The following is a 14,590-nucleotide window of genomic DNA, read 5'->3' as shown; positions in this document are numbered from 1 at the left end:
CACTGATCCATCGGGTAGTGGGGCCTGCCTTAACAAGCTTGTAATCACTGATCCATCGGGTGGTGAGGTCTGCCTTAACAAGCTTGTAATCACTGATCCATCGGGAAGTGGGGCCTGCCTTAACAAGCTTGTAATCACTGATCCATCGGGAAGTGGGGCCTGCCTTAACAAGCTTGTAATCACTGATCCATCGGGTAGTGGGGCCTGCCTTAACAAGCTTGTAATAACTGATCCATCGGGTAGTGGGGCCTGCCTTAACAAGCTTGTAATCACTGATCCATCGGGTAGTGGGGTCTGTCTTAACAAGCTTGTAATCACTGATCCATCGGGTGGTGAGGTCTGCCTTAACAAGCTTGTAATCACTGATCCATCGAGTAGTAGGGCCTGCCTTAACAAGCTTGTAATCACTGATCCATCGGGTAGTGGGGCCTGCCTTAACAAGCTTGTAATCACTGATCCGTCGGGTAGTGGGGCCTGTCTTAACAAATTAGCCCATTCAGTAAAAACGCACGAGTTGTGATATTATACTTTGTGATTTTTAAATATTTTTCCATTGCTCTGCTTTGGATGAGTCTTCCATTTCTTCATCTACTTGCAGAAGACCGCCGCACATTTTACTGGTACACTTCTTCCACCCCAATTCTCTCCCGTCTCTTTCACGTTACAGGTTAAAATGGGACTCAGGAAGAAAATAACTATTCCCATGAGTAAAATTTATATACTCAGTAAATGTTGCAGAACTTCTGTAATTTCCTAACAGGTTATAAATTTTTGTAACTGAAAATTATACTTAAGAATGGAAAGACGCCAATGTTAATGTTGATATTTGAACTCATTGAAGTCACTTTAAAGGTTTCTATTCGTTCTTAGGTTTGACCTTCAGCCAGAAGAAATCAATCGTTAACGTTTAACAGATAAAAGAAAATAACTTAACCTTTGTAATATGCACGTTTAATAACAAGACACATTTATAATACGTAAAAAACCCTGTAATCGTGATGTCAGGATATACGTGTAACAGATTTACTGTCTAAGTTTTTCTCAGTTTAATATGTATTTTGAAATTCATGTAACTTGTATTGTTAAATTATATTGCGAATGTCCCACCTGTTCTCTAAATATATAGAAGATTCTTGAGTATGGGAATCAATAGTGTACTATGTGTGCATTTCTTAAATACCAGTATTTTTGCCAACTTAACTTTCGAGAACCTCGCTTCAAAGTTTATAAATCGCAAAACTCTGAGAGACAATCTAATATTGTTGGTTTGCTATAGTTGGTATACTGTAAGCCTTGGAAGCTATAATTGTGTTTAACGCTTATTAATCGGAAAACTACAAGATTTTTACCAAGAACGTTTATAGATTTCAAACATTATAAAACTCCTTAGCTTCATTTGTTAACTTCGGACGCTAGTATTTCTACGAAGACGTTATGTGTCTTTGTCTGTGAAAAACTAACGTATAAGAAGCGAGGGAGAGTTTATCCGTTAAGTGCACTGTACCGATATCAACAAAGAATTATCCATTCCTCGAGAAAACATTCGCTTCCAAACCGGATAAAAGGCTCAGTATTGTCTGTAAGTTTGTAAAACTTGTATATAAATCATTATTTGTAATAACAGTTATTATAAATTGAACTGTTGTTTGTAGATCAAAATATATTTGTATTAAGAAAGTTTGTTTGTTTGTTTGTTTGTTTTGAAATTTCGCACAAAGCTACTCGAGGGCTATCTGTGCTAGCCGTCCCTAATTTAGCAGTGTAAGACTAGAGGGAAGGCAGCTAGTCATCACCACCCACCGCCAACTCTTGGGCTACTCTTTTACCAACGAATAGTGGGATTGACCGTAACATTATAACGCCCTCACGGCTGGAAGGGCGAGCATGTTTGGCGCGACTCGGGCGCGAACCCTCGACCCTCAGAATACGAAGCGCACGCCTTAACGCGCTAGGCCATGCCAGGCCCGTATTAAGAAAGAAAATTGTGTGTGTCAATGTTGTGGACAAACGTTATAAATTGGATAAATATGGGAATTCGATTAACTTCTAAATTAAAATGTCCAACTAATTGAAATCGTGATACGCGACATAATAGACCGGAGACTCGTCCGAGATAAACTGTGATACGTAGCATACGAACACTTTGATAAAAAACGTGATATGTTTATTTTTCTCTGTATTTCATCCAAATTTATTTTAGTTTAGGATGAAGTATCCTTTGTTCTATTGGTGGATTTCTAAATGGGACTAACATAGGCAGGAAACAAAGAAAAAATAAACTTTGAGATACTTATGAATGAGAAAATCTTTGTTCTAGTAAAAACTGGCCCGGCATGGCCAGGTGGTTAAGGCTTTTGACTCGTAATCTGAGGGTCGTTGGTTCGAATCCCCTCACACCAAACATGCTCACCCCTTCAGCAGTGAGAGCGTTATAAAATTCGATCAATCTCACTACTCGTTGGTAAAAGAATAGACCAAGATTTTGCGTTGGGTGGTCTTGATTTCCTGTCTTCCCTCTAGTCTTACACTGCTAAATTAAGGACTGCTAGAGCAGATAGCCCTCGTAAAGCATTGCGCAAAATTCAAACCAAATCTGAGAGAAACACCTAAACATTTTAAAAGTTTCAAAGACTTAGTTGGTAATAAGAACTTAAAACTGTCTGCGATAGAAGGATTGTTTGTTTGTTTTGAATTTTCGCGCAAAGATACGCAAGGGGATATCTGCGCTAGCCGTCCCCGTTTAATAGTGTAAGATTAGAGAGAACGCAGCTAGTCATCACCACCGACCGCCAACTCTTGGGATACTCTTTTACAAACGAATAAAGTGACTAACCGTAAGACCATAACTCCCCCACGACTGAAAGGACAGGCATTTTTGGTGAGACGGGAATTCGAAACTGCGACCGTCAGATTAGGAGTCGATTACCCTAACGACCTGGCCATGCCGCGCCATGCGTTATACGGAAGGACTTATATTTATGCAATGACATATATAAGAGAACTTGTATTTGTAGAACATTTATGATAGAGAAGCTCGTGTTTACGTTTTTTTGGTTTGGTTTTTGGAATTTCGCGCAAAGCTACTCGAAGGCTATCTGCGCTAGTGGTCCCTAATTTAGCAGTGTAAGATTAGAGGGAAGGCAGCTAGTCATCACCACCCACCGCCAACTCTTGGGCTACTCTTTTACCAACGAATATTGGGATTGACCGTCACATTATAATGCCCCCCCCGGCTGAAAGGGCGAGCATGTTTGTTGTGACGGGAATTCGAACCCGCGGGCCACGTTTTTTTTTGGGAATTAAGCACAAAGCTACACAATGGGCTATCTATGCTCTGCCCACCACGGGTGTCGAAACCCAGTTTATAGCGATATGATCTCATAAACATACCGCTGTGCCATTAGGGTTTCTTGTTTGCGTATTATCTTCTCTTGGTTTGTGTCTTTTAAAACAAAACCACATCGGGCTATCTGCTCAGCCAAACAAGGGGAATCGAACCTCTGATTTTAAGATTTCTGAACGTATATTTTACTTCTGCCGGTGGGTCTTGGGAAAGTCTAGAGACATACAAAGCTAAATTGTGGGGTTCGAGTCCCAGGTTTGAACAGAGAGCAGATAACCATTGCGCTAAAAATAAAAGTGAACTTTATTTCCTGGACCAAAGTGCAATTACAATATTCGTGGCCGAAAAGGCCATAAATTAATCAATAAAAAATTAAAATTTTAATTTCAAACGTTTATTTCTTGGAGTGGTAAAAACATAATCCTATTACGTCATCACCTCAATATGGATAATTTAACTTACATAAATAAAGCACTGCTGTACAAAAAAAAAAAAAAAACACGTTATCATGATTGCCATGAATATTAAAACACGTTTCAGTTTCTCACGCATGTTATGTAATGAACCATAATGACAGCTTTTCATTTCGACAAGGCGAAAAGTTGTAGTTTAACATTTCTTATTTTGTATCACAAAATACGTTTCCAAGACTTTAAGAGTTGTGCTTGTTTCCAAAAGTTTTATTAATATGTTTCAAGGTAATAACATATTTTTGTCCGCGCAGAAAAAAAATAATTCTGGTTTATATTTACTTCCTAAAGTCAGTATATATATTTTCACTACTGTTATATTGTTTCGCTATATTCAGATAACTCTTTCAACAGCTTCAATAAAGCCTATCAAATCCAGTTCCTGTCGTAGGTAATTTAACAGTTCCGTTACTGTCTATGTTTGTGCAGACTAATAATAAGTTCACAACTTTAGGCGTTTGTTTTTAATATAAAATATTGATTATAAAGTATTTTAAAACCTTTCCTACCCTGTGGTATGAGGACTTACTGCCTTTCAATTCAACCTTCTGTCCCTTAAAGATGTTTAAAAATCAAAGTCTGATACGAAAATCTGTGTTTAACAATACATAAAATAACTCTAAAACCTATTTATGAAACGTTTTTTTAGCCAGTCGAATTAATTAAAATCACCTAGAACAACAGTTTTATGGGTTGAATTGTAACACCTATAAAACTTTAGCACGCACCACATCGATAAATTTAAATTAGACTTTTTAAGAAATAATTTTGTTGAGAGTAAGTTTACTCAACGTTCATGTCTTGAAATCGGAGGTTTGCAGACTCATTATGCTAAAAACAGATAGAAAGCAAACTTAAAGCGTACATTTCTTTCATTAGTTAGAGCGCACTTAGTTAATATCATCGATACGAAGTTTACCTTTTTCATTTATCTTAAGTACGTGATATTTTTAAGTGTCATGAAAATAAATTCAAAATTTTATCACATTAATAGAAAAAAGCTCAATTACTAAAGAGTATGAGAAATATTCTCTCTCTTCCAAAATGGGTTTCCTGTTAGTTAAACAACAAAAACTTTAAACGTGCATCCATAAACAGAAAAGGCTTAATTTCAGAGCAATATTTCAGGCAATTCCCTGTATTAAGTTTAAAACATTTATTTACCAACGTATTTAAATAAAGCCTTAAAATCACGCAAGTCGTGGAAAAAGAAAAGTGAATGTTTACATATTTAGACACAAAATGAAAGTGTGTTGAATTTTCCAAAATACCTAGTGCTTGCTGAGCAATCACATAATTAATTTTTAAACTGTAATAAAAACTTTACTCACTGTTTTTCGACGTCACCAAAAGTTTCAGTTTCAAAACTTCTCTTATACTTCGAGAAGCAGTGTTAATAAAATTATGGTATGCTTAAGAAATATCTCGACATGAGAGTATAAAAACCTTCAGTTCTCGCAATTTATACTTTACGCTGTGCCTATTTACTACCTAAAAACTATCGTTAACGAACAGGTTGCATAAAATATAACAACACATAACGACCGGATAGACAAATAAGCTTTAAAAGATTAAAACTATTCCGCAATAGACAACAGAAATCGGTATAAAAATAAGCATTATTACAATATAATAAAATCTTTGTAAATAGAATGGGATGACTTTTTTTTTCGACACATTACCTGGAGATTTGTGAAAGTGAATAATCTAAGAGTAAAAAACGTTCAAATAACAAACAATGACAACGTATTTGAAGACATTTAGTCACCAGTTTGTTCATTTTCCATCTCATGTAAGGCCCGGCATGGCCAAGCGTGTTAGGGCGTTCGACTCGTAATCTAAGGGTCGCGGGTTCGAATCCCGGTCGCACCAAACATGCTCGCCCTTTCAGCCGTAGGGGCGTTACAATGTTACGGCCAATCCCACTATTCGTGGGTAAAAGAGTAGCCCAAGAGTTGACGGTGGGTGGCGATGACTAGCTGCCTTCCCTCTAGTCTTGCACTGCTAAATTAGGGGCGGCTAGCGCAGATAGCCCTCGAGTAGCTTTGCGCAAAATTCAAAACTAAAACCAAACCATCTCATGTATAATTATTGCTCAGAAAATGGAATAGGATCGTAATAAAGTAAAAGGTAGCATCGTCCAAAGCAGGTCATCCGAAATCCAAACGATATCGTTGTGAGTAGCATACATGGCTAAATGAAATCCTGGAATATCCTTTATCACCGAAAATCACACAGGATTGCCCCTTTCCCTTAAGTACATTATAAGATAGATTATTCTATACTTGGAAACAACGAGACCACTAAATTAAACATCTCTCACAACCTTCTGTTGTTACTTTAATTCTCTAGTCGTAACTTTTATAGTAGCATCATAGCAATACATAGAATAGCTCTGAGTTTTCCAAGTACAAACCTTTTACCTCATAGTTCCGTCATCTCTCGACTAATTTGAAATCTGATAACCGTTTTGGACTCAGTAGGTCGAACTCTTTCAGATAACGTATTTTTGACCACATCCATGGTTTCATAGATTAATTTACTCTAATCTTGCCTAAACGAATTTCAGGTTTAGGGTAGATTGGTAGAGATCCTGATGAGTAATAATATTGAATCGGTACAAATGTGCCCCACATTTGGTATTGCTGGTGCACAAAAACATAGCTAATAAAAAGGAAAAGAACAAAATTTTTATGGATTAGTTTACTCTAACCTGCCTAAAAGAATTTCACGTGCCGCGGCTATTGATAATTCCATTCGTATTTAACTTAACATTTGTCTTTCTAACATATTTAGCATTGCTTCAGAACTGGATCACAGAAACTAATCACTGTTGTGGTAACTATTCTATGGATTCATTTATTCCTTGTTTTCCACACACACTATATGAATTAAGTATTGAAAAACAATATAAGTCTACAAGAGTGTAACACTTTCAGTAAGAAGAAGGCGTCAGAGGAGTACTGAGAACTGCTCCTGAAGAGATAGTGTTATCTTAATATAGCTTTATATTGAATTACTTTTAATTTAGAATAGAAAATTATTTCCACAAGGTTTGTGATAGTGTGTTCAGATGTAAAACGAAGTAATGGATGTTAAAACTTTTAAACTATATTTTTACAACTTTATAAACTATGCTACATTATTAACTGATGCTTTAGTTTTGTTGTTTGTTTGTTTTTGTTAGAAATGTACAATCACCCTTGAGATATATACGTGGGGGTGGGCAAAAAAGTGTCCCCTTGAATGTTGTTAATTTGTTATATCTTTTATTAGATAACAAAAAATATACATATATGTTCAACTATATGTTTGTAGAACCACTTTACAAATTCTGTTCAAATTTATTTTTAACATTGGGTTTCATAAACTCCACAACTTTTCATGATTTTAGTTACATTTTCTCATAAAAAATGTTGTGCACCTGGTGTGGTTTATTAAATTTTCTAATTCTAATTAGTCTATAAAATGATCAAACAAGTTTCTCTGCAACTGTGGAGTCGTTTAAAGATATCTTAGAAATAAGAGAATTGGTGTTATTTGAATGGTCAGGTCAATCACTTGATGTCACTCTGACTGAAAATTTATGGGCTGAGCTTAACCGATTAATGAACGATCACAAGCCATATATTAACTTGTGTTTGTTTGTTTTGAATTTCGCACAAAGCTACTCGAGGGCTATCTGTGCTAGCCTTCCCTAATTTAGCAGTGTGAGACTAGAGGGAAGGCAGCTAGTCATCACCACCCACCGCCAACTCTTGGGCTACTCTTTTACCAACGAATAGTGGGATTGACCGTCGCATTATAACGCCCCCACGGCTGAAAGAGCAAGCATGTTTGGCGCGACGGGCATGCGAACCCGCGATCCTCAGATTATGAGTCGCACGCCTTAACACGCTTGGCCATGCCGGGCCATTATAACTTGTGAAACTGGTTTGTATTATTATGAGTTTCAATGTTATGCTCTATTATTGTAGAGAAACTTGTATGATAATTTTGTGGGCTAACTGGATTAAGAAGATATAAGAACCTACAGCAGATGCACAACACACTTTATGAGAAAATGTAACTAAAATCGTGAAAAGTTCAGGTAGTTATGAAAATCAATGTTAAAGTTATGATTTGAAATAATACTTGAGCAGATCTCGTTGAGTGCGTTCTACGTATTTCAGTGTTATCCAATAAAAGATATAACAAATTAACATTTTCAAGGGGGCCACATTTTCTGCTCACTGCCTGTATATACATTATACAGTATTGTTTGTTTGTTTGTTTTGGAATTTCGCACAAAGCTACTCGAGGGCTATCTGTGCTAGCCGTCCCTAATTTAGCAGTGTAAGACTAGAGGGAAGGCAGCTAGTCATCACCACCCACCGCCAACTCTTGGGCTACTCTTTTACCAACGAAAAGCGGGATTGACCGTCACATTATACGCCCCCACGGTTGGGAGGGCGAGCACGTTTAGCGCGACGCGGGCACGAACCCGTGACCCTCGGATTACGAGTCGCACGCCTTACGCGCTTGGCCATGCCAGGCCCCCATTATACAGTAGCATAATTTGATATAAATTGAAGCAGGGCCATAGTAATTAGCCTGCGTTGCAATTTGCTTTGGAAACAAATTTGTAAAATTTGCTGTGATTGCTTACAAGCAATCTGCCAATCAGGGTTACAATGAGGAGACTCCACCCTCAACCGAGATGATACGCCTTAGAGACCTGTAAAAATGTCATATTCATCGTAGCCAATCAGAGATTTTAATTTAGCTCATTTTTTTTTTACTGGTAAGACATAAATAAACATTTCAAAACTGCATATGGGGTAACCAGGACTTTATTTCATACTATTAGTCATAGAATATATGGTAAGCTAGCTACGCATAAATGAAAAATAAATAAAGTCATGATTGTTAAGAGTTTGTTTAGAGACGAGTGTGTTAAATAAAAAACCCTATTTTACTGAGAACTGTCGTATTTACAATTTCACACTAATGCAGTCATATTTATGACACAATAGCTGGTTAAATAAAAACTCTTTTTCAACAAGGGATATGAAAATGTGCTTTTATTTTTTCTTAATATAATAAACATTAAAAATTGCAATAAAAATAAGCAAATATATCAATACTGAAAAAAAAATGTGTTCTGTTTTCAAGGATTCTATCAATACGGAATTAGATGGGGTAGTCTCACAATATAGCCTGTGCCCCAATAACTTTAATTTGATTGTACAGGCTTACTTAAATCTTATTAAATGAATTATTATTATAGAAAGTAGACGATATAAATTAGAAAACACAAAACTGTGATGAACCACGTTAGTGGTTCCTTATAGAGATCTCAGGAAATCGTACAAAATCCTAGTAGAAAGTTCGAGCAAAAAGCACTTTAAACAGTAAAAATTTAATTCAAACAACACTTTAAAACCTTCACTAATGACTGCCAAGGCTGTACGCTTGTAAAAATGCACAAAAAAGCACGCACGTTAGGCTTACAAAGAAAATAAAATCCGTTCAAAACGGCCTCTTTGTGATTTTTATTCCTGTTATTATTATCTTGCCAACCTCCAACTCAAAAGGTTTGATATATTTTTCCAAACCTTTTGTTGAATGCTAAATAAAGTGCTGCAATGGTCTTAGTGGTATTGAAAAGCTGATTTGTTTCCTCTATAATTTACGTAAGCTGATGTAAAGATGTTATCATTGTTTGGCTTTTGAATTTCGCACAAAGCTACACAAGGGCTATCTGCGCTAGCCGTCCCTTATTTAGCAGTGTCAGACTAGAGGGAAGTTAGCTAGTCATTACCACCCTCCGCCAACTCTTGGGCTACTCTTTTACCAACAAATAGTGAGATTGACCGTCACATTATAACGACCACACGGCTGACAGGGCGATTACCATTGTACCTTTGAAGTTATCTTTCTTACACACGTATAATGCTCTTTTAAATAGCTTAAGCACAGGGTGAAACAGAAATTACCAGCCAATAACAGATGAGAATGAAATGACGGTGACATGAAGACACTCAAGGTTTCCAAATAATTCAAGTTCCGAAAAACCACCCTGTTGAATTTCTCAGCGAAAAATTGACTTTTTGAAGTACTCGTTAAGATATATTTTGCTCATATATATATTAATAATACGCTTAAACTGTCGTTTAAATTTCTAGTGTAGCAATTCAAAATTTTCTGAAACTAACTTTTTCGTCTGTTACCTACCCACTTGATCATGTCAGCGGGGAGAGTCCCTAGACGTCTCTGATTATCACTATAACATTGTTCCAGCTTACTTGACTGTTTTGTGGGTATCTGCTTTTGATATTTCTATAAATATGTACATATTTTTTTATAAATGTTAAAAGTATTATGCATGTACTTAAATATATTTTGAACCCAATTCATTCCAACAAATGACGCCAGGTATTGATTAATATACATGCGACAGTTTTTAAAGGTAAAGTACATAGTACAGGCATAATGTAAAAAGGAAAACAACAGAAGTATTAAAAATATTAATTTTAAAATGAAGTGGGGATTATGTTACAAAAAGTAGTGAAACGGAAATTAAAACCACAATCACAAATTTATAAAATGTAATCCTTTCTTTGGCAAATTTATTCAGTTATCTGTACGCCAAAAGAAGGATTACGTTTATAAATTTGTGATTGTGGTTTTAATTCTTGTAAAAAATACAGCTATCAGGGTTATGGCTATACCGAGCTTATAGATGTTGTATCCATTGCACAGAAATAAAAGCAATAAACAAATAAGTAGGGAAAAAATATAATTTTATCATTAAGTGGGATCGTTGATTGTTCGTGGAATTTCTGTAAGAAATGTCCAAAACAAAATAAATGTTGTAATAAAAAGTACACAAACAAGTAAGTTGATACTAGTTGGATAGATTTTAAAACAATTTTCAATCCAAACTCAGGTTAGCATAATGATATGTTTAACTTAATTTACTTATACATTCCGTTACGTTTTCTTATTTATTACTCATAAGACATGAAGGTTATTTAATTTGAAATTAAATTTAATTTAATTTCTACTGTCGAAATCTTATATACAATTAGTGTGTTTGTTTGTTTGTTTTTTAAATTTCTCGCAAAGCTACACGAGGGCTATCTGCGCTCGCCATCCCTAATTTAGCAGTGTAAAACTTGAGGGAAGGCAGCTAGTCATCACTCCCCACCGCCAACTCTTGGGCTACCAACGAATAGTGGGATTGACCGTTACAATATAACGCCCCCAGGGCTGACAGGGCGAGCATGTTTGGTGCAACCGGGATTCGAACCTGCGACCCTCGGATTACGAATCGAACACCTTAACATACTTAGCCATACCGAGCCCTCACTTAATGGGAGTTGTATCTTTGTCTACCGTTATGCATTATATAGAGAGAATTTGGTTATCCAAAAATTACAATTCTCACTGTATTCTAAGACAATCCATGACAGCTGCAGCTCATATGAAGTCTCATAGGAGGCTTCCCTCTATCGACAAGAATTGAAAACTTTATTGAAAGATGGTCATTAACGGAGACTACGTAACTGCTGAAAAATAGATACTCACCTTTACAGAGCTGTTTTACCGTGTAAGGAAACAAAAAACACTACATTACCTTCCAGTAACCCTAATATTTGTTTCACGCATTATCGCCAATTCCCAGACCGATCCTTTCGAAAAGCTTGACACGAACATTCAATGTAAAAATCGTTATATAATACTCCGTAATAACATCTAATGCGTGATCAATAAAACGGCTCTTAGTGTGACTTTACAGTGACTTAACATGTAAGACAAACTGCTACAAAACATTATACGTATGGCCATAAAGTTGGATATCAGGATTTTACAGCAAAACAAGCCTATGTTTATGATTTTTGTTTGTTACTAAGCACAAAGTTACACAAAAGACTATCTGTGCTCTGCCCACCAATAGTACTGAAACCCGATTTCTAGCAGTGAAAGTCCGCAGACATACGTTGAGCCACTGGGGGCTCTGTACTTATGAAAATAAAAATTATCAAAACTAAATAAATTATAATAAAATAGCTAAATAAATATTAAAACATATTTGCACTATAAATACAATAACTAAGATAAATCTAGTAAAAAATAAGGACAACTTACTAAACATACTATGAGCTTTTTCTAACACAAATATAGGACCGGCTTTGACCATCCAATAGACACTCAGCCAATTTTTGAAAATAACACACAAGTCTGAGCTTTAATATGTTTGTTTGTGAAAATTCCATCAACAGTTCATGGATTTTTATCACAAGCTTTAGGCTCATCAGAAACTAGGGTAGCAAAACTAACGGCATAATACTATAGTTTAAAAGGAGTTGTACATAGTTTGAATTAGTTATTAATTGTTATTTTATTAGAAATAAGTTAATACGTAGCTGTGACAATTTTGAAAAGGTCTTAATATTCTCTAAATGTTTATTAACAAAATCCGCAGAGAGAAAGTTGTTGAAATTGTTAAGTAAAGTTGAATAAATTTGGTGTTCAGAATGAGAAGTTTCCTTTCTGAAAGGCCCGGTATGGCCAAGCGCGTTAAGGCGTGCGACTCGTAATCTGAGGGTCGCGGGTTCGCATCCGCGTCGCGCCAAACATGCTCGCCCTCCCAGCCGTGGGGGCGTTATAATGTCCACCGAGGAATATCGAACCGCTGATTTTTGCGTTGTAAATCCGTAGACTTACCGCAGTGCTAAAAAATGAATTTGCATTTTAGAATTGTATCTCACTCTCATAGGTCTGCATGATAAGGTGGTTAGGGCGCTCGACTCGCAGTCTGAGAGTCGCAGGCTCGAATCTCTGTCCCACCAAATGTTTTCGAAATTTCAGCCGTGGGAGCATTATAACGTGACGATCAACCTCACTATTCGTTGTTAAATGAATGGCTCAAGAGTTGGCTGTGGGTAGTAATGAGTAGCTGCCTTTCACCTAGTCTTACACTGCTAAATTAGGGATAGTTAGCATAGATATCCCTCGTATAGCTTTGCTCAAAATCAGTGGTTCAGCGGTAAGAGGCACATGTTGACCGAATATCTTGTCAAATAAAAACATGTCTTACTAAAATTTGGTTATTTTAAAAATAATTTTTACTTGTAACATTTTTATTCAAATATCGTGATTACTACTGCAAATCACTAATTTACCTTAATTCTTAAAGGATCTTGAAATTAGTGATAAAAAAAACTCGTCAATAAGATTGGTTTGATTTGAATTTCGCGCAAAGCTACTCGAGGGCTATCTGCGCTAGCCGCCCCTAATTTAGCAGTGTAAGACTAGAAGAAAGGCAGCTAGTCATCACCACCCACCGCCAACTCTTTGGCTACTCTTTTACCAAAAATAGTGGAATTGACCGTCACATTATAACTCCCCGACGACTGAAAGGGCGAGCATGTTTGGTGTGACGGGAATTCGACCCCTTGATCCTCAGATTACTAGTAGAGGGCCTTAATCACCTGACTATGCCGGGCCTCATCAATAGGAAAACTGCTGTAAAAATTACTAAAATATTAAAAGTACATCCAAATCTCTAAGTTTTGCTTTACCATCAATGGAATAGCTGATCGTAACGAAGTGATTAACAATGATTCTTACTAACAATGTGTTAAAGAACTTGCTTAAACGTCTTGTAATGTATTTTATGCCTTTACCAACTTATTAATTCTCTAGTCATAGATTTTTAGCAGCATCATGCTGACTCATAGAATGTCTGAGTTTTCAAATACAAACGTTTTAGCTCATATATTCGTCATCTCTTAACTGATTTGAGATCAGATTACGGTTTTGGACTCAGTAGGTCAAACAATTTCGATTGACTTATTTTTGTCCACATTTAAGGTATCATAGATTAATTTACTCTAATCCTGCATGAAATTATTTCAATTTCAGGGTAGATTTGTAGAGGTCCTGATGAGTAGTAAAATTAAATCGGGTATCCGCGCGCCCGACGCTTTATATTGTTGGTGCACAAACATTCAGCTAATAAAAAAGGAAAATAAGGTCTCAAATTAATTTGCTCTTATCCTGCATGAAAGGATTTCAAGTGTCGCGGCTATTGAGGATTCTCCTACTGTTTCTGTTTATTTGTCTTTTTACCATCAACAACAAACCTGTATTTGTATGTGTTTAACATAGTTTCTAAAACCAAAATATTTTAACCCTTAAACAGTGGTAATGCTGATAATGGCCGCCATTTAAGGGTTAATCATTAGAAGACTTTTCAGAATGGGTACCAAGATTTGTTATAGTAGTAATATGTGTTAACGTTTACATACGTCTCGTCACTTGAAGATTCTAGTTGCTTTCTGTAGCGGTTTTTGACGTATAGGAGACATATAAATGATTGTTATAAACGACCTTATAACACCAAAATGTTTTCATTTAATTAAACATTCAATGTTTTAAGTTCTATCGTTTTTCAGAAGCGTTCACTAAAACAGAAATCGAACCTGCAGTAAAAAGCTTTAAATAGTTTGAATAATAAATTTTATTTGAAGTTTGTACTGTCATTTTGGTGTTACAAAGTCGTTTATTTATAATGTTAAACTGAATGTTTAAGGCGGGGGACCCTCTTTTAAAAATAGCTGATAGTTTATATAATGGGTAGTAACTAACCCTTTTACGGAAGAGTCTGATTATAAGGTAACTCTGTGGAGTCAGCAGATAGCCCAATGTGGCTTCGCTATAAGACCCTATAAGGTCAACTAGTCCTACTGTCAATAGATGAAACTATAGAAGGTAAACCTTATCTTCA

The sequence above is a fragment of the Tachypleus tridentatus genome, chromosome 3 (assembly GCF_004210375.1).
Source record: "Tachypleus tridentatus isolate NWPU-2018 chromosome 3, ASM421037v1, whole genome shotgun sequence".
Classification (NCBI taxonomy): domain Eukaryota; kingdom Metazoa; phylum Arthropoda; class Merostomata; order Xiphosura; family Limulidae; genus Tachypleus; species Tachypleus tridentatus.
Note: the sequence above shows the minus strand (reverse complement) of the source record.